We start from the raw sequence: 24,728 nt of genomic DNA, 5'->3' as shown, positions 1-24,728 counted from the left end.
CGCAGCCGCTCCAGCCCACCTGCACACCAGGCAGCTCGGGCTCTGTCTAGCGCCACTGCCCTGGGGCCCTCTTCCCAACTCTGCGGCCTGCTCCTGAGAGCCCTCTTCCGTCCCATCCTCCACAGGACACTCTCTGCAGCCCCTGCTTCCAGCTTTGCAGCCAGCTGCCCGCACTGGCCCTGCTCCACAGCCGCTCTCGCTGCTGAGCTCTGCAGCGCCGCCAGGGCACTCCGTGTGACACGTCTTCCCTGCCCTCCTTCCTCCCACAGATGTTTGGGCCATACCTCGAGCCCTCGGAGAGGACAGACATCATCCTCACAGCCATTGAGGCCCTGAGAGACGGCAGCACGCACGACATGCAGGCGGCTAGCAGCGTGCTGGATGTGCTCCTCATGGAGCCTGCCTCCTGGCTGAAGAAGGTAAGCAGCCCGCGGCTGGACTGCCCTGCACCTTCCTCCCAGCTCCCTTGCTGCCAAAGCAGCTGTGGCGGGCACCCAGCGCCCCTTGAAGCCAGCAAAGGGTGATGGGAAGGGAAGGAGCAGTTCTCAGGGGCGGTGCAGGAAACGGCTGCCCTCCTTCTCACCCGTGTGCCCTCCAGGTGCCCGAGGTCGTCAGGTGCATCTATGCAAACCTGACGTGCATCAGCACGGGGGAAGGCCGGCGCAGCGTGGACTTGCTGCTTCTCCTGCTTACCCACGTGTACCCCAGCGAGGTGGTCGTCAGCCTGCTCAACTGCTGCCCGCCATGTGACAGGTACAGGCGCCAAGAGCCTTGAGGGCTGGTAGCATGTGGGCAGGCTGCCCCAAAGACTCTCTGCTTGCCGCACCCAAGGACAACTGCAGGCTATCCCCAAAGGGCAGGGCTGCCCATGCCCTTTCCAGCCCAGGGCCATCTGCCCCAGGCGCGCAGCAGCCAGAGCTGAGCAAGTCAGCCGCAGAGCCCAGGCGCCGGGCCCCCGGCTGCCCCAGCGGGAACCTCCGCTCCGCTGTCTGCTGCTTGCCCAGGCTGGGCCCAGCGGGCACTCCAAGCGAGGGGGCAGTGGGCAGGCCGGCAGCCTGCAGCCTGCGTGCCCTGGGGCTTGCTCGGGCCACGCAGCTGTGGCCGAGGCAGCCCTGCTGACTGGGCGCTCGGGGCCTGCAGCATCGCCAGCGCCATGTGGGAGGTGATGGTGTGCCTGCCCAGCACTTTGGACAAGGTGTTGAGGAAGCTGCTCAGCATCTTGGAGGACCGAGTGCTGCTCAAGGGGCTCAGAGCTCTCACAGAGGACACCTGCTTCCTGCCCGTGGCTGTGAGTTACTACCGCGTGCACCAGGCCTCTCTGGCCCTCAGGGCTGGGCTAGCGTCTGCAGCGAAGAAGGCATGGCTCTTCTTCCCCCGCCTCCCCACCCCTGCCCCCAAGCGGTGACCTTTCCCGGGGCATGTGGAGTCAGCCCTTTAGGGTCAGCAGCAGGCCTCCGCTGCGCCGGCCCCGCAGGGCTGCCAAGAGCTGCTTGGGCCCCAGTGTGCACTGGCGTGCAGCCGTCCTTTGCCCGCACAGCTCTCTCTTTTCCCCCGACCCTGCATCCCCCTGCTGCGCTCTGCAGACTGGCAACGCAGAGCAGGGCTAGGGACGGGGGCAGGGGCGGCACTGGGACTGGGACTGGGACTGGGACTGGGCCAGGGGCAGTGTCTGGGCCAGGGGCTGGAGCCACTGTACAGCCTGAGCAGGCTACCGAGCCTCAGACCAGGAGCCCAGGCTGCTGTGCAGGACACATAAGGCATGCCACGCTGACCCCGGAGGGCTCGTCGTGCCCGTCTTAGAAGTGGGAGCGCAGCCCAGAGGGCTGCCGCTGCCGTGGCCGTGGCCATGGCCGTGGCCATGGCCGTCGCCGTGGCCTGTCAGCCAGGCTGCAGTCTCCAGCTGTGTCTCCTGCACGCTAGGCCAGTGCCTGAGCCTCATCCCTCGCATACGCCAAGGGCTTTGGCACTGCCCCAGCAATGCCTTGGCAGTGAGAGCTGTCTCTGGGTGTTTTCTGCAGGCAACCAAGGCGCTGTACAGGATCCTTCAGCAGCCCACCTGCCAGCAGACGGTAACAGCGCTCTTCCCCCAGCTCTACATGGCACTGCTCCTGCAGATTTCCTTTGCGGCAGTGTCCATGCCCCGGGACATGAGTGCCTGCTGGAGGAAAGGCTGCCCACGGGAGCAGTCTTCTCCAGCCAGCCCCCTCAGGTGCTGCCTCGCCCTTCTCCTGTCTTTCCCCAGGGCCCTCAAGCAGGGCCGTGGCTCTGAGCGTGACTGGCCTTTGCTCCGCGTGCAGGTCTGCAGTGCAGGCGCTGAAAGCTCTGCTCCGCTCTGCTGGCTACGAGGAGCAGCTCGTCAGCATCGAGAAGAGGGGCGGCTGGCACCTGCTTCTCCAAGCGGAGACTCTCGCCAGCGGAATCAGTGTGCTGGCCAGGTGAGAGACCCTTTTGGCCCGCGCTGCCTCCGCCTGGCTTTGCTGGGGACGCGGCACCCCGCACAAGGCCCTGCCTCGTGCCTGAGAGAGGCTGCCCAGGGCTCTTGGCTGCCGCCGCAGCGCTTGTGACTGAGGGATCAGGCGGGAAGCGGGAGCTCCTTGCTGCTTTGTGGCGCAGCTTTGACAGCTGTGGCTGGAGGAGGCAGCGTAGCGGGCTGTGGGAGACAAGGCAGAAGAGGCTGGGCTGCCTAGCTCCTTAGCAGGGGTGCTTGCTTTGCCCTGCCAGGCAGATGAGGACAAACCCGGTTCACGAGCGTTCCTGGATCTTCCACCGGGTGGAAAGGCTTCTCAGCCAAGGGGACCAACTGCAGGAACTGCCTGCCATGGCTGTCTTTGTTGAGGTAGGTGTGGTGGCAAGTAGTGGCGCTCCGCGATGCCTCTGAACGCTGCAGTCTCTTGGAGGCATGGCCGCGGGGTGGCCAATGGCCAATGGAGCCTGGCCAACCTGGCCTTGGCCCATTTGCTGCTGCGGCCAGGCTTGTCACCCCCGCCACCCCCCCAACATCCGTGCCTCCGTTGGGGCCACCTCTGGCTAGTCACTCGCTCCTGCAAGGCAGGAGAGCAGGGCCCAAGGGAACACGAGGGGGCCAGGCCAGCAAGAGCAAGCAAGGAATGTGTGCTGGGTGCCGTGAGGCTCGGGGCATGAGGGCGTCCCTGGGGGCCCTCCGCAACCACGGCCGCCTCCAGCACAGCCTTGCTCTGCGCCTGGTGCCCTGGCCGGCAGCTGCCGGTGGCAAGCAGGAGCTGCCCGGGCCGCACAGTGCTGCAGGCTCTGCCACTCTCTCCCTGCTGTGTGTCTTCCAGCTGCTGAGCTGCGAGGAGCTAAAAGCCAGCGACTGTTGCGTCCTCTACCTCCTCCAGAGGTATCTGAAGCGTCCCAGCACAGTGATGCGCTCGCTGGTGCTCAGAGGCCTCGTGACGCTGGCCGAGAGAGCGGAGCTGGTGAGCATGGGCATGAGCCAGCAGAAGGCATGCTGGCAGCCTGCGGCTGGGCAGCAGGCCGTGGGCAATGCAGTGCTTGGCCTTTGCTGGGAGTCAGGGGCGGTGCTGGTTGCTGCAAGGTGCCTGGCGCAGCCCTTTGTCAGCCCCCGCGGCCTTCAGGGCAGTGTGGCCGTGGGAGAAGAGCGGGCAGCGCAGGCAGCGAGGAGGAGCCTTTGCTGTCCTGGCCTGCTTGCCCGCCGCTGCTCTCACCCACCCTCCTCAGTGCACCAGCAACTCCTAGTGCCTGCCAGGAGGCTGCTGCAGCACTTCCTGTGCGCCCTGCAGGGAAGCAAGAGAGGAGGCCAGGGCTGAAGCAGCCGAGCAGGTGTGGCCGCCTGGGCTTTCCTTGCTTGCCCCTACAGCAAGGAAACGCTGTGCTTGCTACAGGCCGGGAAGATGCAGGGTCTGCTGCCAGAGGTGCTGGAGGTGGCGCAGGGGGCCGCCGCAGACGTCAGCAGGAAGGCCCTGGTCGTCTGCGGGAAGGTGCTGCGTCAGGCGGACAGGGCGGCGGTGGGCCCCATGGCTGTGCACCTGGCGCAGAAGCTCGTGCCGCTCTTTGAGGAAGTAAGGCTGGTGTGGGAGGCTGGGCTCAGGCCGTGGCCTGGGGGAGCTTGTGCCGCGGCTGGGTGGGTGGAGGTGGGGCTGGGATGGGAAGGCAGGTTGAGGCGCAAAGGCCTCCGAGAGCTGTGCGGAGCCTGGCCGCAGCCTCTTGTGCAAAGCGATGGCATTGCCTTCATGGGTGGCAGGGCCACTTTGCCCTGGCTGCAGACGTGGCCGCCGGCTCCGTGGTGCACAAGTGCAGTCCCCAGCAGCTCTCTTCACACGAGGCGCGCCACTGCTGTTGCTCCGGGTGGGCAGGCAGTAGGTGTTGCTGAGGTGCCACCCTCCTGCGTCCTGCCAGGAGTGCAGCCAGGTGCGCGAGCTCTCCATCTGCTGCTTCCAAGAGCTGATGGAGCTTGTGGAGGGCGAGAACAAGCAGCAGCTGAAGAAGGAAGTGCGTCGCTGCCTGCTCCCGCTCTTCTTCCGTGTGCACGACGAGAGCCAGAGCGTGGCCAAGGTAGAGATGTGAAAGGTCGGCAGGGAGGCGGGGAAGGGCATGCTGGCACGAGCTGGGTGGGCCTGCGCCTGAGGGCCAAGGGCTGCTGACAAGTGGGCTGCCTGAAGGTGTGTCACATGGGGCCCCAGCAGTCGGAGTCCGGGAGGACCAGCAAGAGCTCCCGTCCTTGCTTGCAGCAGGCCCGCCCCACGGCTTTCAGCCTGCCTCCATGCCCCTTCCTGCTCCGAAAGGTTGGGAGGGCTGGGGTTCCCTTGCAGCCCCGCTCCCTCTCTACAGCCCTCCCCTAGTCAGTGCAGCCCACAGCAAGAGTCCCTGCTGAGCCCGAGCTAAGAGCGCCTGAGGAGCTGGGCCCGGACGTTTCGCAGAGCTGCGCTACCTGCTCCAAGAGGGCTCAGCTGCAGGGTGTGGCCAGCGAGGCCGGGACACAGGACTCCCTAGGGACTTGCCAGCTGTCCGCACAGGTGTCCGAGGCCAGGCTTGGACGCGCAATCCCTGTCGAGCAGTGGTGCCGTCCAGAGAGGCCCCGATGTGTGGGCCAGGCCATGCCCCAGCTGCCTAAGGGCAGCTGCCTTCTGCTCAGCCTGGGAGCACAAGTCCTTCCACCCAGCTCACCGTGCACTAGGCCAGTGAACTTGGTGGCTGCAGAGGGGCGCAGCACATGCAAGGCCTTGAGAGAGACTGCCCAGCACCGCCAGGCTGGCTCGGGAAGAGTCATGGAAAGGGAGATGCCGTCAGGGCAGGGGACTGGCGTGGCATGCGGGGCTCAAGGCTGTGGCCAGCTGGAGCCTGAGCAGAAAGGAGCGGTGACAGAGCAGCAGGGGAAGGCCAGCATGCTGCTGGGCAATTGCCCCAGGCCATGCTTCTGGCACTGGCCTGGCCTGGTGCCTCTGTCACTCCGTGCCCCACAGTCTCCTGGGCTGCTCGACAGCGGGAGCTAGCTGAGCTGGTGGCTGCTGCATGCCTCTGCGCTGGGCATGGAGCCCAACTGAGACTCTGCCCCCGCTGCTGCATCTTCCCACCACGGGCTAGGCAAGGGGCAGAGCGGAGCCAAGCGGAGGGGCACAGCAGACCTCGTCCCCAAGGCCACGGTGTCATCTGCCTGTCTCTGCTGCTGTGCAGGCCTCTTGGGAAGCCCTGGTGGTGGCTGCAGAGTGCCTGAAGTGGGACCAGCTCCGGGACTGCGCGCAGACAGAGCAGACCTGGAGGACGGGCGAGTGCTTGGTAAGGGGAGCCCCTCAGCCCCGGGGCCCAGGCTCCACAAGGCCTGTCCCAACTCGCACAGCTGCCTGTGGGGTGGGCAGCTGTGCCTGTCCCGCCCTGCTCCAGCCCCAGGCCCACAACCCACACCTGTGTCCTGGATGCCTTTCCTCAAGCACCAGTGGGCTCTTCTGCAGGCCCCGCTGCCCGCTCGGACCTCCTGCCAGGAGGAGGTTGCGGAAGGAGAGCCTGGCCCAGCTGGGCCTTGGCAGCACACAGGGCTCTCAGCACTCCCAGGGCACGCTCTGCCTGCAGCTCTCGCCAAACCTCGGCCCCAGGCCAGGGCTGCTGCCTGGCAGGTGCCAGTGTCCTGGTGTGGAAAGGAAGGGCAGGAGGGTGGTGGGAGGAGGGCTTGGCCCAGCCCTTTGCGGAAGGTCTGTGCCAAGCCGCGGGCTCGTGTGCTCTGTCCAGCTGGCGAGAGGCAGGAGGCAAGTGGAAGAATACCTGCGCCAGAGCATGCCCTACTTGGAGGACTCTCAGGCATCCTTGCGAGAGGTGGCCGTGAGGTTCATAGGTGAGGCGCACGCGCCGCGCTCCCTCTCTTAGCAGCTTGGTCCCAGGCCTGGCAGCAAGGCCCGGGGCTGCCAGGGTCTGGACTGTGTGGTGCAGGGCATGGGCTTGTGGGAGCCGATGATGGGTTGAGGGGAGCCTTGCTCATTCCCACCGCAGCCCTGCCTCGGGCCCTGTGCTTTGTGGGGGAGGCTGAGGCCTGCCAAAGGGGAGGAGGGCACTGGAAGGGCTTGGATAAGCTGTGTCGTGCTGGGGAGGGTCAGCAGTGAAGGCTGGTGTGTGCCTAGGGCTGGCTGGGCGGCGCTTGAAGAGCCCAAGGGAGCAGAAGGTGCGGGAGATCTGCAACGGTGAGTAAGGGCAGCGCTGTGCTGGCCACAGTGGGTGGGGAGGGGGCCAGAGCATGGGCAGTGTGCTCCAGGGCCGTGCCCTGGCACAGGGAAACATTTCAAGGGCAGGGGCATTTGGGGGCATTGCTGAGCAGCAACTTCCAGCTGATGTGGTTGCCCCAGCTGCTCCTTGCTCCCGCTGGGAAGAGCTGGGCAGGGCTGGCGCGCTCTGCAGGCTATGCCTGGGGAGGGGGCGTTCTGTGCGGACAGGTGGGTTTGATGTGTGCTCTGTTGCTTTATGTGGCAGTCCTTCAGCCCTTGGAGAGCGACCTGCAGCCCGCAATCCGTTCCCTGGCCACTCAGACCATCCTCATCCTGAGAACTCCAAGGAAAGAGGCACCCTCCGCGTTCCACCTGCAAGCTCTGCGCTGCTGGCTCCGGAGAGCCCGGGACAGGTGGAGCCGTCCTCTGTGCGGAGGCTCTCCTTGAGCAGACCGAGCACGACAGTCCCAGTGCCACGCTGCCCTTGGCATGGGCACCAGCAAGGAGGCTGCGGAACAGGCGGGCTCATTCCAGGCGTCTGCTGCAGTTCCGCCCTCAGGCACAGCCTGGCCCCACTCTTCTTTTACACCTGCAGCCCTCTGGGAAGCTTTCCGCAAAGAAGCAGCCGTGTTTCTGCAGCACGCGTGGATGTCTTTTTCTTTGGCAGGCAGAGGCCAAGCGGGAAAGCTGAGGCCCCGAAGGAATCGCACTGGCCCTGAGGGTGGCCTGACGTTCGCTCCTTCCCGCAGCCCGCGGCAGCCTGGAACGTACGGCCACACTGTGTCTTTGGCCCAAAGCACCAGGTGCCCCGCTGGAGCACCAAGGCCAGGCTTGTGCCAAACGCGCCCTCTGCCGAGACACCCCAGGGCAAGAAGAGGCACCCACTGCCTGCAAAGCTCGCATCAGGCATCTCTCTTTGTCCTGGTGTTCTGCTGTGGCCGGCCACCTTGTGCACACGCGGGGCTTGGGCATTTTTGCCCGGGAGGCAGGGGACGAGAGCCGCTGTGGAGAAAGGGAAGAGCTGTGCCAGCGTGCCCTGCACCCGCTGCGCTGGGCTGCTGGCTGCAGGCTCGGTGCCCCTGGGGGCTTGGGTGGCTCTGGCCTGCTCTGCAGCTGTGCCGCGGGGCTGCCGCTGCTGCGGGGAGTGTGCTGAGCTGCTTTCAAGGCAGGAGCGATGTCCCCCCCTTTCCCCTTTCCCCCTCTGCACCAACCTGACCAGGGTGCAGCTTCCCACGCAAGGCGAGTGGAGCCCTGCACGCAGCCCAAGTCTGAACACGTGCACACCTGGGAGCACGCAGGCCTGACCCAGAGAGGGAGGGAGCAGGCCCCTGCTGGCCTCTCGGGGCAGGTGGGTGAGCCAGACCTCGAGCTGACCAGCAGTTTCCAGGCTTGTGACGCCACGTGCCCCGAGGGAAGCCGTCTGTGTTGGGGCTACTCTCTGAATTGCCACTCCAGGTCGGTCTCTCTCTCTCTCCTCGGCCAGCCTGGGCTCTCAGTCTCTCAGTGCACAAACCAGAACGGCACGCTGAGAGTGCCAGGGGTCGTCGCTGTAGAGCAGCAGCACGGCACTGGCAGGCAGCGGCAGACTGCATCTCAGTTGCCTGCTTTTGCCATGCCTCGTGGCCCTTTGCTCTCGCTGCTGAAACAAGGCAGTCCCATTGCCACCTCGCTTTCTTGGTTGCTGCCTTTCCCGTCTTGTCCCATGTAGTGCTCGCTGACCTGGCTGAAGGCACAGAGTGCACTCTCGGCAAGTTTGCTGCTGATGCTAAAGTGGGGGGAGCGGCTGAGAGCCCAGAAGGCTGTGCTGGCCTTGAGAGGGGCGCGGAGAGGCTGGCCAGTTGGGTGGAGAGGAACCTGCTGAAGTTCACCAAAGGCAAGGGCAGGGTCCTGCACCTAGGGAGGAAGAAGCCCATGGAGCAGGAGAGGCTGGGGGTTGCCCTGCTGCAAAGCAGCTCTGCAGCGCAGCACCTGGGTGTGCTGGTGGACAACAAGTGAAGCAGGAGGCAGCAAGGGGCCCTTGTGGCCAAGGCGGCGCATGGGATCGTGGGGTGCATTAGGCAGAGTGTTGCCAGCAGGTGGAGGGAGGGGCTCCTCCCCTGCGCTCAGCCCTGGGCAGGCCTCCTCTGAGAGGAGTAGTGTCCCCCATTGTGGGCTCGCCAGGACAAGAGACGTGGCCCTACTGGAGAGAGTCCAGCGGAGGGCTACGAAGGTGACGAGGGGACTGGAGCATGTCTCCTGTGAAGCAAGGCTGAGAGAGCTGGGCCTGTTTATGCTGGAGAAGAGAAGACTGAGAGGCGGTCTGACCAACGTGTCCAAGTATCTGAAGGGAGGCTGTGCAGAGGATGGGGCCAGACTCTTGTCCGTGGTGGCCAGCGACAGGACAAGAGGCAACAGACACAAAGTGGAACACGGGAAGTTCCGTCTGAACCTGAGGGAAAACTTGTTGACCGTGAGGGTGAGGGAGCAGTGGCACGGGTTGCCCAGAGAGGTAGTGGAGTCTCCTTTGCTGGAGAGATTCAAAACCCGGCCGGACGTGGTCGTGGGCAATGTGCTGAGGATGAGCCGGCTTGAGCAGGGGGGGTTGGACTAGGTGATCTCCAGAGGTCCCTTCCAACCTCCACCCTTGTGTGATTCTGTGTTCTGTGATTTCTGTGATTCTGGGCGCTTGCACGTGGGCCATGTGTCCGAGGCCTTTGCAGCAACTGGCAGCCACAGCTGCGCCCACCAGCAGGTCCTGGAGGGGTTGTGCTGGGCAGACAAGAGCAGCTGCACCAGCCCGGGACCTCGCAAGGACCAGCAGGCTGCCCAAGCCTCCAAGGCTGCCATCTCCTCAGCAGCAAGCTGCTCCCACACAGCACACGCACGTTGCCAAGGTGCCAAGTGCAGCCTGCATTCCCTCCGGTGCGGGCAGAGGTTCAAGAACTGCTGTGCGGAGCAGAGGGAGGCTTGGCCATGGCTTTGTCCGGCTCGGACCCACCCCCAGAGGTTTACTGCTTCTGCAAGACAGGCGTGCCAGGAAAGGGCCAGGAGGCTGAGGGGGGGGGCTTGGACTTCTGCTTTGCTCCCCGAAGATGGGAGGAGATGTTGGCAGGGGGGCTGCGGGGCAAAGTGCCGGGCCGGGCCGCAGCGGGGCCTTGGTGCCCCACCCGCCTCTGTGACACGGCCGCGGCCCTGGGGGCGCCGCGGCGGCCGGGGCCCCGGCCCCGCAGTCTCCAGGAGGACAGGGACGGCCCCGGCTGGCAGCGGGCCCAGCTGCTGGAGAAGCAGCCGGAGCGCAGCCCCGGCGTCCCCGGAGGCGGCCAGGCCCTTGGCGGGGCCCACGTCTTGGCGCGCAGGCTCCCCGTCCGCCAGGCAGGCAAGAGAGACGCGGCTGGGGCTCGGCAGCTCCGCGGGGCCCTGGCGGGCCCTCGGCCGCGGCGGGCTGGCCCAGGGGCTGCCGCCCGGCACAGCTGGGGCCGGCGCCCGGCCCCGCCGCTGCCCGGCGGCCCGCCAGCCCCAGCGCCAGCACCCGCCAGGGACCCTGCCCGGCAGGAGGCCCCCGCCTTGCCCCGCGCTGCTGGGCCCGCTCCCTCGGCCTCGCAGCCTCGGACTGCGGGCAGCGCACGCCCAGGGCCCAGGCCTGAGCGCGCCTTCCCCCCGGGCCCAGCCCCCAGCGCCTCTCCTCCTTCCCGCAGCATGGCCGACGCAGCCGCCGGCTGCCCCGCGGCGCTCTGGCAGCAGCCTCTCGGCCCGGGCAGCCCCTCGCTGGCCGGCCAGCAGCAGCAGGCGCAGCACAGCGCTGCCCAGCCGAGCAGCTCTGCGCCAGAGCCCTGCCCGCTCGGCCCATCGCGGCACCCAGGTGAGTGAGCCGGCCCGGCTGCGCTGGCCAGGCCGAGCGGCGCCGAGCCTCTCGCCGCCGCCTCTGCCACGGCCCCGGCTCTCCGGCCGCCTGCCTCCGCCGCCCCTGGCAGCAGGCCTCTGCCCGCGCGCAGCCTCCTCTCCTCTCCTCTCGCCGGCCTCCACCTACAGCTCTGCCTCCTCTCTGCCTTTCCTCCACCCAGGCTCTTCTGCCTGCCGCCACCTGCACCGGCCAGCAGAGCAGAAGGAAGCTCTGCAGACCACGCACTCACTGAAGGTACCGACAGCACTGCCCTCTGCTCCGTGCCTCCACCTCTCGCCTCTCGCCTCTCGCCTCTCGCCTCCTGCCGTGCTCGCCCGTGCCACCCGCAGGGCTGCTGTGCGAGCAGAGCTGCTCCCCTCCAGCCACCCCACCCCATCCTGGCATCACCGCCCGTGCCTTTCCCACCCTCCGCCTCCCTTCCCCTTCCTTTGGCCTGCGCCACGTGCAGCAGCTCTGCAGCTCTCAGGCCTCCCCCCGGCCGCTGCACTGCAACGGCTGCCCTCCCCAGGCCACACAAACTCCACTCGCTGGCCTGTGCCTGGGAGCCACCCCAACAGCACTGCCACAACCCTGCCTTCTCCTTGCAGACCCCGAGTGCTCTGGACGACCTGCTGCAGAGGCTGGTGCTTGATCCTCTCCCCTCCGGCCTCCTGGAGCTGCAGAGCATCTTGCAGGTCTGCCTTTTACAAGGGGAAAGCCCAGGAGGGGCCCCCTGCCCTTCCTGGGCAACATCCTCTCCTGCCCCCAAACCTTCTCCTTGCCCCAAAGCCCTGCGAGGACTTTGACCCTTCTTCCTAAGCGCCCCCCCCACCCCCCAACTGGCCCCTAGCCCCGGCACTGTCCTCTCCGGGCCTCCCCCTCGCTCCAGCTTTCCTCCCCACCGCTCAGCAAGGCACACTCTAACGGGGACCTGCGCAGCCTGCAAGGGCAGCCCGGCCCTGAAACTCTCTTCCTCTACAGCCTTCCCCATGGGCTGTAGCACAGCTTTGCCACTGCAAGCCCCTAGCGAGCTTTCTGCCCCAAAGTCCGCTCGCTGCTCCTGCAGAGGGGTCTGAAGGCCCCTGGGGCATTCTGCAGTGACAGTGGCCTCTGGCTCCCTGCCTGGAGCCAGCCGCAGCCGCTCCGTCTGAGGGATTGGAGAGCGAGGCTGGGGGGGCCTCGAGGGGCAGGAAGGCCCTTAGGAGATGTGCGCCCCTTGCCAGGAGGCCTTGGCGGGCATCCTAGCTCAACGCTGCCAGAGCCTTAGCAGAGCTGCGGCTCCTGGAGCAGCTGTCGGGTCCCAGGGCAGAGCGCTGCTTTTCTTCTCCCAGGTCCTGCTGCCCTTCACAGAGTCCCCAAGAGCAGCAGAGCGCGAGAGGGCGTTGAGGGCCATTGCCCGGCTGAGCAAGTCCCTCGTCAGCTCTTCCTCGCTGCAGGTAAGGAGCCTCAGGTGCAGGCAAGCCCCCGGCACCCACCGCGCCACACCTTGCCCGTCTCCCAGGTCCGGGCTCCCTCAGGGGCAAGCCTGGACACAGGGTAGGGCACTCAGCACGGCTCTGTCGCCAAGAGACCGTCCTTGCCCTGTCTCGGTAGGCTTCTGTCTTGAGGCCCCCTGCTCTCCGCAGCCGCCAGGCCTGCCCTGGCAGCATGATGTGAGCCCGCGCCTGGCGGCCCTTGCTGCCTTGGCTGCTGCCCAGCCGCTGCGGGGCTCAGGGCCTGCAGGGCCCTCTGGCCCGTCCCCTTGCCTGCTGCCCCCTCCCCACGCACTGCCATGGCCCCAGCCCAGCAGCCCCCACTTACAGGCTGCTGCCGCACAGGCGCTTCCTTCCCGTGCCATGGGGTGCAGGGCAGGGGAGCTGCAGGTTGAGGCAGAGCCTCCCGGAAGGACAGGCCAGGAGAGGAGGCTGGGGGAGGTGGTGTGGCTGCAGAGATGGGCAGTGCAGCCTGAGGAGGAAGAGGCACTCCCCGGGTCCCGGGAGGGGAGAGCGGTGGCAGTGAGGGAGCGGGATGGAGGCAGGACCGAGGGCTGCATGCCCATTTAGGCACCTAAGTGCCACATGCTCAAAGTGACAAGAACTGGCAAGGCAGCCCGTGCCTGCAGAGCAGGCAAAGGCGGCAGGGAGAGCAGGGCAGGAGGCAGAAGGAGCACAGGGGATGCTGCGTGGCATGCTGCCCCTCCTGGGGCCAGCTGTGCCATTTATGCATGCGGCTGGCGCTAAGTCAGCTTCGCTGCAGCCTTTGCAGGGAGGCAGCCTCGTCGTCCCCTTGCCGTGGCTGCTGTGCAGGGTCAGGGGCTGCTCAGGCAGAGGCCAGGTTGCCCCTTGGCGGGGCAGAAGAGCTTGCAGTAGGCAGAGCAGGCTGGCCTGGGCCAGCCCCTGCCACAGCCTTTGCATGCGGGCTGCGAGCAGGGTCTGGCCCCAGCTGCCTCACCTTAGCCCTGCTGCCACCACTTCCTGCCTCCACCAGCTCTGCGACCCCTGCCAAGGAGTCAGTGACGACCCTGCCCTCTTGGCAACGGAGGACTTCCGCATCCTGGGCAAGCTGGTGGGGCATCTCCTGCTGTGCTACGCTGTCCAGGAGCAGGGCATCCGCTGGAGGGCTGCGGACGCTCTCCACCTCCTCTACACGTTTGCCCGGCAGCGCAAGAGTAAGAGAAAGCGCGGTGCTTTGCCTCCTTGCAGGCACACACGGCTGTCCAGGCCCTTCCTCGCCTCCCTGGGCCTCATCCTCTCGCTGCTCGCTCACTCCCACCTTCAAGCCTTTTGCAGCCGCTGGGCAAGCCTGCTGCCAAAGGTGCTCTGGCCTACTCACTGCTCTCTGTGTTCCCTCCTGTCTAGGCAGGAAGGTGCCAGAAGATAAGCCAGAGCAGGCCCAGCTCCCAAGGCAGAGGGAAGCTGAGCACATGGGCTTCTGGCTTGCTTTCACCACCAGCCCCAGCCAGCTGACCACGGTAAGGAGCTCCTGCCTTGCCGCCACTCTTGTCCGTGCCATCAGCAGCAGAGCGGGGGGAGCAAACGGGTTTGGCCTCAGCGGGGCTCCAGTGGCCTCCCTCTGCCTGGGGAGAGGCTTCCCCCTGGCGCTGAGCCAGCAAGATCTGAAGGCTGCGCTCCAGGGTCAGCGCAGCCGCTCCAGCCCGCCTGCACACCAGGCAGCTCGGGCTCTGTCTAGCGCCACTGCCCTGGGGCCCTCTTCCCAACTCTGCGGCCTGCTCCTGAGAGCCCTCTTCCGTCCCATCCTCCACAGGACACTCTCTGCAGCCCCTGCTTCCAGCTTTGCAGCCAGCTGCCCGCACTGGCCCTGCTCCAGAGCTGCTCTCACTGCTGAGCTCCGCAGCGCCGCCAGGGCGCTCCGTGTGACACGTCTTCCCTGCCCTCCTTCCTCCCACAGATGTTTGGGCCATACCTCGAGCCCTCGGAGAGGACAGACATCATCCTCACAGCCATTGAGGCCCTGAGAGACGGCAGCACGCACGACATGCAGGCGGCTAGCAGCGTGCTGGATGTGCTCCTCATGGAGCCTGCCTCCTGGCTGAAGAAGGTAAGCAGCCCGCGGCTGGACTGCCCTGCACCTTCCTCCCAGCTCCCTTGCTGCCAAAGCAGCTGTGGCGGGCACCCAGCGCCCCTTGAAGCCAGCAAAGGGTGATGGGAAGGGAAGGAGCAGTTCTCAGGGGCGGTGCAGGAAACGGCTGCCCTCCTTCTCACCCGTGTGCCCTCCAGGTGCCCGAGGTCGTCAGGTGCATCTATGCAAACCTGACGTGCATCAGCACGGGGGAAGGCCGGCGCAGCGTGGACTTGCTGCTTCTCCTGCTTACCCACGTGTACCCCAGCGAGGTGGTCGTCAGCCTGCTCAACTGCTGCCCGCCATGTGACAGGTACAGGCGCCAAGAGCCTTGAGGGCTGGTAGCATGTGGGCAGGCTGCCCAAAGACTCTCTGCTTGCCGCACCCAAGGACAACTGCAGGCTATCCCCAAAGGGCAGGGCTGCCCATGCCCTTTCCAGCCCGGGGCCATCTGCCCCAGGCACGCAGCAGCCAGAGCTGACCAAGTCAGCCGCAGAGCCCAGGCGCCGGGCCCCCGGCTGCCCCAGCGGGAACCTCCGCTCCGCTGTCTGCTGCTTGCCCAGGCTGGGCCCAGCGGGCACTCCAAGCGAGGGGGCAGTGGGCAGGCCGGCAGCCTGCAGCCTGCGTGCCCTGGGGCTTGCTCGGGCCACGCAGCTGTGGCCGAGGCAGCCCTGCTGACTGGGCGCTCGGGGCCTGCAGCATCGCCAGCGCCATGTGGGAGGTGATGGTGTGCCTGCCCAGCACTTTGGACAAGGTGTTGAGGAAGCTGCTCAGCATCTTGGAGGACCGAGTGCTGCTCAAGGGGCTCAGAGCTCTCACAGAGGACACCTGCTTCCTGCCCGTGGCTGTGAGTTACTACCGCGTGCACCAGGCCTCTCTGGCCCTCAGGGCTGGGCTAGCGTCTGCAGCGAAGAAGGCATGGCTCTTCTTCCCCCGCCTCCCCACCCCTGCCCCCAAGCGGTGACCTTTCCCGGGGCATGTGGAGTCAGCCCTTTAGGGTCAGCAGCAGGCCTCCACTGCGCCGGCCCCGCAGGGCTGCCAAGAGCTGCTTGGGCCCCAGTGTGCACTGGCGTGCAGCCGTCCTTTGCCCGCACAGCTCTCTCTTTTCCCCCGACCCTGCATCCCCCTGCTGCGCTCTGCAGACTGGCAACGCAGAGCAGGGCTAGGGACGGGGGCAGGGGCGGCACTGGGACTGGGACTGGGACTGGGACTGGGACTGGGCCAGGGGCAGTGTCTGGGCCAGGGGCTGGAGCCACTGTACAGCCTGAGCAGGCTACCGAGCCTCAGACCAGGAGCCCAGGCTGCTGTGCAGGACACATAAGGCATGCCACGCTGACCCCGGAGGGCTCGTCGTGCCCGTCTTAGAAGTGGGAGCGCAGCCCAGAGGGCTGCCGCTGCCGTGGCCGTGGCCGTGGCCGTGGCCGTGGCCATGGCCGTGGCCATGGCCTGTCAGCCAGGCTGCAGTCTCCAGCTGTGTCTGCTGCACGCTAGGCCAGTGCCTGAGCCTCATCCCTCGCATACGCCAAGGGCTTTGGCACTGCCCCAGCAATGCCTTGGCAGTGAGAGCTGTCTCTGGGTGTTTTCTGCAGGCAACCAAGGCGCTGTACAGGATCCTTCAGCAGCCCACCTGCCAGCAGACGGTAACAGCGCTCTTCCCCCAGCTCTACATGGCACTGCTCCTGCAGATTTCCTTTGCGGCAGTGTCCATGCCCCGGGACATGAGTGCCTGCTGGAGGAAAGGCTGCCCACGGGAGCAGTCTTCTCCAGCCAGCCCCCTCAGGTGCTGCCTCGCCCTTCTCCTGTCTTTCCCCAGGGCCCTCAAGCAGGGCCGTGGCTCTGAGCGTGACTGGCCTTTGCTCCGCGTGCAGGTCTGCAGTGCAGGCGCTGAAAGCTCTGCTCCGCTCTGCTGGCTACGAGGAGCAGCTCGTCAGCATCGAGAAGAGGGGCGGCTGGCACCTGCTTCTCCAAGCGGAGACTCTCGCCAGCGGAATCAGTGTGCTGGCCAGGTGAGAGACCCTTTTGGCCCGCACTGCCTCCGCCTGGCTTTGCTGGGGACGCGGCACCCCGCACAAGGCCCTGCCTCGTGCCTGAGAGAGGCTGCCCAGGGCTCTTGGCTGCCGCCGCAGCGCTTGTGACTGAGGGATCAGGCGGGAAGCGGGAGCTCCTTGCTGCTTTGTGGCGCAGCTTTGACAGCTGTGGCTGGAGGAGGCAGCGTAGCGGGCTGTGGGAGACAAGGCAGAAGAGGCTGGGCTGCCTAGCTCCTTAGCAGGGGTGCTTGCTTTGCCCTGCCAGGCAGATGAGGACAAACCCGGTTCACGAGCGTTCCTGGATCTTCCACCGGGTGGAAAGGCTTCTCAGCCAAGGGGACCAACTGCAGGAACTGCCTGCCATGGCTGTCTTTGTTGAGGTAGGTGTGGTGGCAAGTAGTGGCGCTCCGCGATGCCTCTGAACGCTGCAGTCTCTTGGAGGCATGGCCGCGGGGTGGCCAATGGCCAATGGAGCCTGGCCAACCTGGCCTTGGCCCATTTGCTGCTGCGGCCAGGCTTGTCACCCCCGCCACCCCCCCAACATCCGTGCCTCCGTTGGGGCCACCTCTGGCTAGTCACTCGCTCCTGCAAGGCAGGAGAGCAGGGCCCAAGGGAACACGAGGGGGCCAGGCCAGCAAGAGCAAGCAAGGAATGTGTGCTGGGTGCCATGAGGCTCGGGGCACGAGGGCGTCCCTGGGGGCCCTCCGCAACCACGGCCGCCTCCAGCACAGCCTTGCTCTGCGCCTGGTGCCCTGGCCGGCAGCTGCCGGTGGCAAGCAGGAGCTGCCCGGGCTGCGCAGTGCTGCAGGCTCTGCCACTCTCTCCCTGCTGTGTGTCTTCCAGCTGCTGAGCTGCGAGGAGCTAAAAGCCAGCGACTGTTGCGTCCTCTACCTCCTCCAGAGGTATCTGAAGCGTCCCAGCACAGTGATGCGCTCGCTGGTGCTCAGAGGCCTCGTGACGCTGGCCGAGAGAGCAGAGATGGTGAGCATGGGCATGGGTCAGGAGAAGGCATGCTGGCAGCCTGCGGCTGGGCAGCAGGCCATGGGCAATGCAGTGCTTGGAGTCAGGGGCGGTGCTGGTTGCTGCAAGGTGCCTGGCGCAGCCCTTTGTCAGCCCCCGCGGCCTTCAGGGCAGTGTGGCCGTGGGAGAAGAGCGGGCAGCGCAGGCAGCGAGGAGGAGCCTTTGCTGTCCTGGCCTGCTTGCCCGCCGCTGCTCTCGCCCACCCTCCTCAGTGCACCAGCAACTCCTAGTGCCTGCCAGGAGGCTGCTGCAGCACTTCCTGTGCGCCCTGCAGGGAAGCAAGAGAGGAGGCCAGGGCTGAAGCAGCCGAGCAGGTGTGGCCGCCTGGGCTTTCCTGGCTTGCCCCTACAGCAAGGAAACGCTGTGCTTGCTACAGGCCGGGAAGATGCAGGGTCTGCTGCCAGAGGTGCTGGAGGTGGCGCAGGGGGCCGCCGCAGACGTCAGCAGGAAGGCCCTGGTCGTCTGCGGGAAGGTGCTGCGTCAGGCGGACAGGGCGGCGGTGGGCCCCATGGCTGTGCACCTGGCGCAGAAGCTCGTGCCGCTCTTTGAGGAAGTAAGGCTGGTGTGGGAGGCTGGGCTCAGGCCGTGGCCTGGGGGAGCTCGTGCCGCGGCTGGGTGGGTGGAGGTGGGGCTGGGATGGGAAGGCAGGTTGAGGCGCAAAGGCCTCCGAGAGCTGTGCGGAGCCTGGCCGCAGCCTCTTGTGCAAACCGATGGCATTGCCTTCATGGGTGGCAGGGCCACTTTGCCCTGGCTGCAGACGTGGCCGCCGGCTCCGTGGTGCACAAGTGCAGTCCCCAGCAGCTCTCTTCACACGAGGCGCGCCACTGCTGTTGCTCCGGGTGGGCAGGCAGTAGGTGTTGCTGAGGTGCCACCCTCCTGCGTCCTGCCAGGAGTGCAGCCAGGTGCGCGAGCTCTCCATCTGCTGCTTCCAAGAGCTGATGGAGCTTGTGGAGGGCGAGAACAAGCAGCAGCTGAAGAAGGAAGTGCGTCGCTGCCTGCTCCCGCTCTTCTTCCGTGTGCACGACGAGAGCCAGAGCGTGGCCAAGGTAGAGATGTGAAAGGTCGGCAGGGAGGCGGGGAAGGGCATGCTGGCATGAGCTGGGTGGGCCTGCGCCTGAGGGCCAAGGGCTGCTGACAAGTGGGCTGCCTGAAGGTGTGTCACACGGGGCCCCAGCAGTCGGAGTCCGGGAGGACCAGCAAGAGCTCCCGTCCTTGCTTGCAGCAGGCCCGCCCCACGGCTTTCAGCCTGCCTCCATGCCCCTTCCTGCTCCGAAAGGTTGGGAGGGCTGGGGTCCCCTTGCAGCCCCGCTCCCTCTCTACAGCCCTCCCCTAGTCAGTGCAGCCCACAGCAAGAGTCCCTGCTGAGCCCGAGCTAAGAGCGCCTGAGGAGCTGGGCCCGGACGTTTCGCAGAGCTGCGCTACCTGCTCCAAGAGGGCTCAGCTGCAGGGTGTGGCCAGCGAGGCCAGGACACAGGACTCCCTAGGGACTTGCCAGCTGTCCGCACAGGTGTCCGAGGCCAGGCTTGGACGCGCAATCCCTGTCGAGCAGTGGTGCCGTCCAGAGAGGCCCCGATGTGTGGGCCAGGCCATGCCCCAGCTGCCTAAGGGCAGCTGCCTTCTGCTCAGCCTGGGAGCACAAGTCCTTCCGCCCAGCTCACCGTGCACTAGGCCAGTGAACTTGGTGGCTGCAGAGGGGCGCAGCACATGCAAGGCCTTGAGAGAGACTGCCCAGCACCGCCAGGCTGGCTCGGGAAGAGTCATGGAAAGGGAGATGCCGTCAGGGCAGGGGACTGGCGTGGCATGCGGGGCTCAAGGCTGTGGCCAGCTGGAGCCTGAGCAGAAAGGAGCGGTGACAGAGCAGCAGGGGAAGGCCAGCATGCTGCTGGGCAATTGCCCCAGGCCATGCTTCTGGCACTGGCCTGGCCTGGTGCCTCTGTCACTCCGTGCCCCACAGTCTCCTGGGCTGCTCGACAGCGGGAGCTAGCTGAGCTGGTGGCTGCTGCATGCCTCTGCGCTGGGCATGGAGCCCAACTGAGACTCTGCCCCCGCTGCTGCATCTTCCCACCACGGGCTAGGCAAGGGGCAGAGCGGAGCCAAGCGGAGGGGCACAGCAGACCTCGTCCCCAAGGCCACGGTGTCATCTGCCTGTCTCTGCTGCTGTGCAGGCCTCTTGGGAAGCCCTGGTGGTGGCTGCAGAGTGCCTGAAGTGGGACCAGCTCCGGGACTGCGCGCAGACAGAGCAGACCTGGAGGACGGGCGAGTGCTTGGTAAGGAGAGCCCCTCAGCACCGGGGCCCAGGCTCCACAAGGCCTGTCCCAACTCGCACAGCTGCCTGTGCGGTGGGCAGCTGTGCCTGTCCCGCCCTGCTCCAGCCCCAGGCCCACAACCCACACCTGTGTCCTGGATGCCTTTCCTCAAGCACCAGTGGGCTCTTCTGCAGGCCCCGCTGCCCGCTCGGACCTCCTGCCAGGAGGAGGTTGCGGAAGGAGAGCCTGGCCCAGCTGGGCCTTGGCAGCACACAGGGCTCTCAGCACTCCCAGGGCACGCTCTGCCTGCAGCTCTCGCCAAACCTCGGCCCCAGGCCAGGGCTGCTGCCTGGCAGGTGCCAGTGTCCTGGTGTGGAAAGGAAGGGCAGGAGGGTGGTGGGAGGAGGGCTTGGCCCAGCCCTTTGCGGAAGGTCTGTGCCAAGCCGCGGGCTCGTGTGCTCTGTCCAGCTGGCGAGAGGCAGGAGGCAAGTGGAAGAATACCTGCGCCAGAGCATGCCCTACTTGGAGGACTCTCAGGCATCCTTGCGAGAGGTGGCCGTGAGGTTCATAGGTGAGGCGCGCCCGCCGCGCTCCCTCTCTTAGCAGCTTGGTCCCAGGCCTGGCAGCAAGGCCCGGGGCTGCCAGGGTCTGGACTGTGTGGTGCAGGGCATGGGCTTGCGGGAGCCGATGATGGGTTGAGGGGAGCCTTGCTCATTCCCACCGCAGCCCTGCCTCGGGCCCTGTGCTTTGTGGGGGAGGCTGAGCCCTGCCAAAGGGGAGGAGGGCACTGGAAGGGCTTGGATAAGCTGTGTCGTGCTGGGGAGGGTCAGCAGTGAAGGCTGGTGTGTGCCTAGGGTTGGCCGGGCGACGCTTGAAGAGCCCAAGGGAGCAGAAGGTGCGGGAGATCTGCAACGGTGAGTAAGGGCAGCGCTGTGCTGGCCACGGTGGGTGGGGAGGGGGCCAGAGCATGGGCAGTGTGCTCCAGGGCCGTGCCCTGGCACAGGGAAACATTTCAAGGGCAGGGCCATTTGGGGGCATTGCTGAGCAGCAACTTCCAGCTGATGTGGTTGCCCCAGCTGCTCCTTGCTCCCGCTGGGAAGAGCTGGGCAGGGCTGGCGCACTCTGCAGGCTATGCCTGGGGAGGGGGCGTTCTGTGCGGACAGGTGGGTTTGATGTGTGCTCTGTTGCTTTATGTGGCAGTCCTTCAGCCCTTGGAGAGCGACCTGCAGCCCGCAATCCGTTCCCTGGCCACTCAGACCATCCTCATCCTGAGAACTCCAAGGAAAGAGGCACCCTCCGCGTTCCACCTGCAAGCTCTGCGCTGCTGGCTCCGGAGAGCCCGGGACAGGTGGAGCCGTCCTCTGTGCGGAGGCTCTCCTTGAGCAGAGCGAGCACGACAGTCCCAGTGCCACGCTGCCCTTGGCATGGGCACCAGCAAGGAGGCTGCGGAACAGGCGGGCTCATTCCAGGCGTCTGCTGCAGTTCCGCCCTCAGGCACAGCCTGGCCCCACTCTTCTTTTACACCTGCAGCCCTCTGGGAAGCTTTCCGCAAAGAAGCAGCCGTGTTTCTGCAGCACGCGTGGATGTCTTTTTCTTTGGCAGGCAGAGGCCAAGCGGGAAAGCTGAGGCCCCGAAGGAATCGCACTGGCCCTGAGGGTGGCCTGACGTTCGCTCCTTCCCGCAGCCCGCGGCAGCCTGGAACGTACGGCCACACTGTGTCTTTGGCCCAAAGCACCAGGTGCCCCGCTGGAGCACCAAGGCCAGGCTTGTGCCAAACGCGCCCTCTGCCGAGACACCCCAGGGCAAGAAGAGGCACCCACTGCCTGCAAAGCTTGCATCAGGCATCTCTCTTTGTCCTGGTGTTCTGCTGTGGCCGGCCACCTTGTGCACACGCGGGGCTTGGGCATTTTTGCCCGGGAGGCAGGGGACGAGAGCTGCTGTGGAGAAAGGGAAGAGCTGTGCCAGCGTGCCCTGCAGCCGCTGCGCTGGGCTGCTGGCTGCAGGCTCGGTGCCCCTGGGGGCTTGGGTGACTCTGGCCTGCTCTGCAGCTGTGCCGCGGGGCTGCCGCTGCTGCGGGGAGTGTGCTGAGCTGCTTTCAAGGCAGGAGCGATGTCCCCCCCTTTCCCCTTTCCCCCTCTGCACCAACCTGACCAGGGTGCAGCTTCCCACGCAAGGCGAGTGGAGCCCTGCACGCAGCCCAAGTCTGAACACGTGCACACCTGGGAGCACGCAGGCCTGACCCAGAGAGGGAGGGAGCAGGCCCCTGCTGGCCTCTCGGGGCAGGTGGGTGAGCCAGACCTCGAGCTGACCAGCAGTTTCCAGGCTTGTGACGCCACGTGCCCCGAGGGAAGCCGTCTGCGTTGGGGCTACTCTCTGAATTGCCACTCCAGGTCGGTCTCTCTCTCTCTCCTCGGCCAGCCTGGGCTCTCAGTCTCTCAGTGCACAAACCAGAACGGCACGCTGAGAGTGCCAGGGGTCGTCGCTGTAGAGCAGCAGCACGGCACTGGCAGGCAGCGGCAGACTGCATCTCAGTTGCCTGCTTTTGCCATGCCTCGTGGCCCTTTGCTCTCGCTGCTGAAACAAGGCAGTCCCATTGCCACCTCGCTTTCTTGGTTGCTGCCTTTCCCGTCTTGTCCCATGTAGTGCTCGCTGACCTGGCTGAAGGCACAGAGTGCACTCTCGGCAAGTTTGCTGCTGATGCTAAAGTGGGGGGAGCGGCTGAGAGCCCAGAAGGCTGTGCTGGCCTTGAGAGGGGCGCGGAGAGGCTGGCCAGTTGGGTGGAGAGGAACCTGCTGAAGTTCACCAAAGGCAAGGGCAGGGTCCTGCACCTAGGGAGGAAGAAGCCCATGGAGCAGGAGAGGCTGGGGGTTGCCCTGCTGCAAAGCAGCGCAGCACCTGGGTGTGCTGGTGGACAACAAGTGAAGCAGGAGGCAGCAAGGGGCCCTTGTGGCCAAGGCGGCGCATGGGATCGTGGGGTGCATTAGGCAGAGTGTTGCCAGCAGGTGGAGGGAGGGGCTCCTCCCCTGCACTCAGCCCTGGGCAGGCCTCCTCTGAGAGGAGTAGTGTCCCCCATTGTGGGCTCGCCAGGACAAGAGACGTGTCCCTACTGGAGAGAGTCCAGCGGAGGGCTACGAAGGTGACGAGGGGACTGGAGCATGTCTCCTGTGAAGCAAGGCTGAGAGAGCTGGGCCTGTTTATGCTGGAGAAGAGAAGACTGAGAGGCGGTCTGACCAACGTGTCCAAGTATCTGAAGGGAGGCTGTGCAGAGGATGGGGCCAGACTCTTGTCCGTGGTGGCCAGCGACAGGACAAGAGGCAACAGACACAAAGTGGAACACGGGAAGTTCCGTCTGAACCTGAGGGAAAACTTGTTGACCGTGAGGGTGAGGGAGCAGTGGCACGGGTTGCCCAGAGAGGTAGTGGAGTCTCCTTTGCTGGAGAGATTCAAAACCCGGCCGGACGTGGTCGTGGGCAATGTGCTGAGGATGAGCCGGCTTGAGCAGGGGGGGTTGGACTAGATGATCTCCAGAGGTCCCTTCCAACCTCCACCCTTGTGTGATTCTGTGTTCTGTGATTTCTGTGATTCTGGGCGCTTGCACGTGGGCCATGTGTCCGAGGCCTTTGCAGCAACTGGCAGCCACAGCTGCGCCCACCAGCAGGTCCTGGAGGGGTTGTGCTGGGCAGACAAGAGCAGCTGCACCAGCCCGGGACCTCGCAAGGACCAGCAGGCTGCCCAAGCCTCCAAGGCTGCCATCTCCTCAGCAGCAAGCTGCTCCCACACAGCACACGCACGTTGCCAAGGTGCCAAGTGCAGCCTGCATTCCCTCCGGTGCGGGCAGAGGTTCAAGAACTGCTGTGCGGAGCAGAGGGAGGCTTGGCCGTGGCTTTGTCCGGCTCGGACCCACCCCCAGAGGTTTACTGCTTCTGCAAGACAGGCGTGCCAGGAAAGGGCCAGGAGGCTGAGGGGGGGGGCTTGGACTTCTGCTTTGCTCCCCGAAGATGGGAGGAGATGTTGGCAGGGGGGCTGCGGGGCAAAGTGCCGGGCCGGGCCGCAGCGGGGCCTTGGTGCCCCACCCGCCTCTGTGACACGGCCGCGGCCCTGGGGGCGCCGCGGCGGCCGGGGCCCCGGCCCCGCAGTCTCCAGGAGGACAGGGACGGCCCCGGCTGGCAGCGGGCCCAGCTGCTGGAGAAGCAGCCGGAGCGCAGCCCCGGCGTCCCCGGAGGCGGCCAGGCCCTCGGCGGGGCCCACGTCTTGGCGCGCAGGCTCCCCGTCCGCCAGGCAGGCAAGAGAGACGCGGCTGGGGCTCGGCAGCTCCGCGGGGCCCTGGCGGGCCCTCGGCCGCGGCGGGCTGGCCCAGGGGCTGCCGCCCGGCACAGCTGGGGCCGGCGCCCGGCCCCGCCGCTGCCCGGCGGCCCGCCAGCCCCAGCGCCAGCACCCGCCAGGGACCCTGCCCGGCAGGAGGCCCCCGCCTTGCCCCGCGCTGCTGGGCCCGCTCCCTCGGCCTCGCAGCCTCGGCCTGCGGGCAGCGCACGCCCAGGGCCCAGGCCTGAGCGCGCCTTCCCCCCGGGCCCAGCCCCCAGCGCCTCTCCTCCTTCCCGCAGCATGGCCGACGCAGCCGCCGGCTGCCCCGCGGCGCTCTGGCAGCAGCCTCTCGGCCCGGGCAGCCCCTCGCTGGCCGGCCAGCAGCAGCAGGCGCAGCACAGCGCTGCCCAGCCGAGCAGCTCTGCGCCAGAGCCCTGCCCGCTCGGCCCATCGCGGCACCCAGGTGAGTGAGCCGGCCCGGCTGCGCTGGCCAGGCCGAGCGGCGCCGAGCCTCTCGCCGCCGCCTCTGCCACGGCCCCGGCTCTCCGGCCGCCTGCCTCCGCCGCCCCTGGCAGCAGGCCTCTGCCCGCGCGCAGCCTCCTCTCCTCTCCTCTCGCCGGCCTCCACCTACAGCTCTGCCTCCTCTCTGCCTTTCCTCCACCCAGGCTCTTCTGCCTGCCGCCACCTGCACCAGCCAGCAGAGCAGAAGGAAGCTCTGCAGACCACGCACTCACTGAAGGTACCGACAGCACTGCCCTCTGCTCCGTGCCTCCACCTCTCGCCTCTCGCCTCTCGCCTCTCGCCTCCTGCCGTGCTCGCCCGTGCCACCCTGCAGGGCTGCTGTGCGAGCAGAGCTGCTCCCCTCCGGCCACCCCACCCCATCCTGGCATCACCGCCCGTGCCTTTCCCACCCTCCGCCTCCCTTCCCCTTCCTTTGGCCTGCGCCACGTGCAGCAGCTCTGCAGCTCTCAGGCCTCCCCCCGGCCGCTGCACTGCAACGGCTGCCCTCCCCAGGCCGCACAAACTCCACTCGCTGGCCTGTGCCTGG

The sequence above is a fragment of the Struthio camelus genome, chromosome Z, assembly GCF_040807025.1.
Source record: "Struthio camelus isolate bStrCam1 chromosome Z, bStrCam1.hap1, whole genome shotgun sequence".
Taxonomy (NCBI): Eukaryota; Metazoa; Chordata; class Aves; order Struthioniformes; family Struthionidae; genus Struthio; species Struthio camelus.
Note: the sequence above shows the minus strand (reverse complement) of the source record.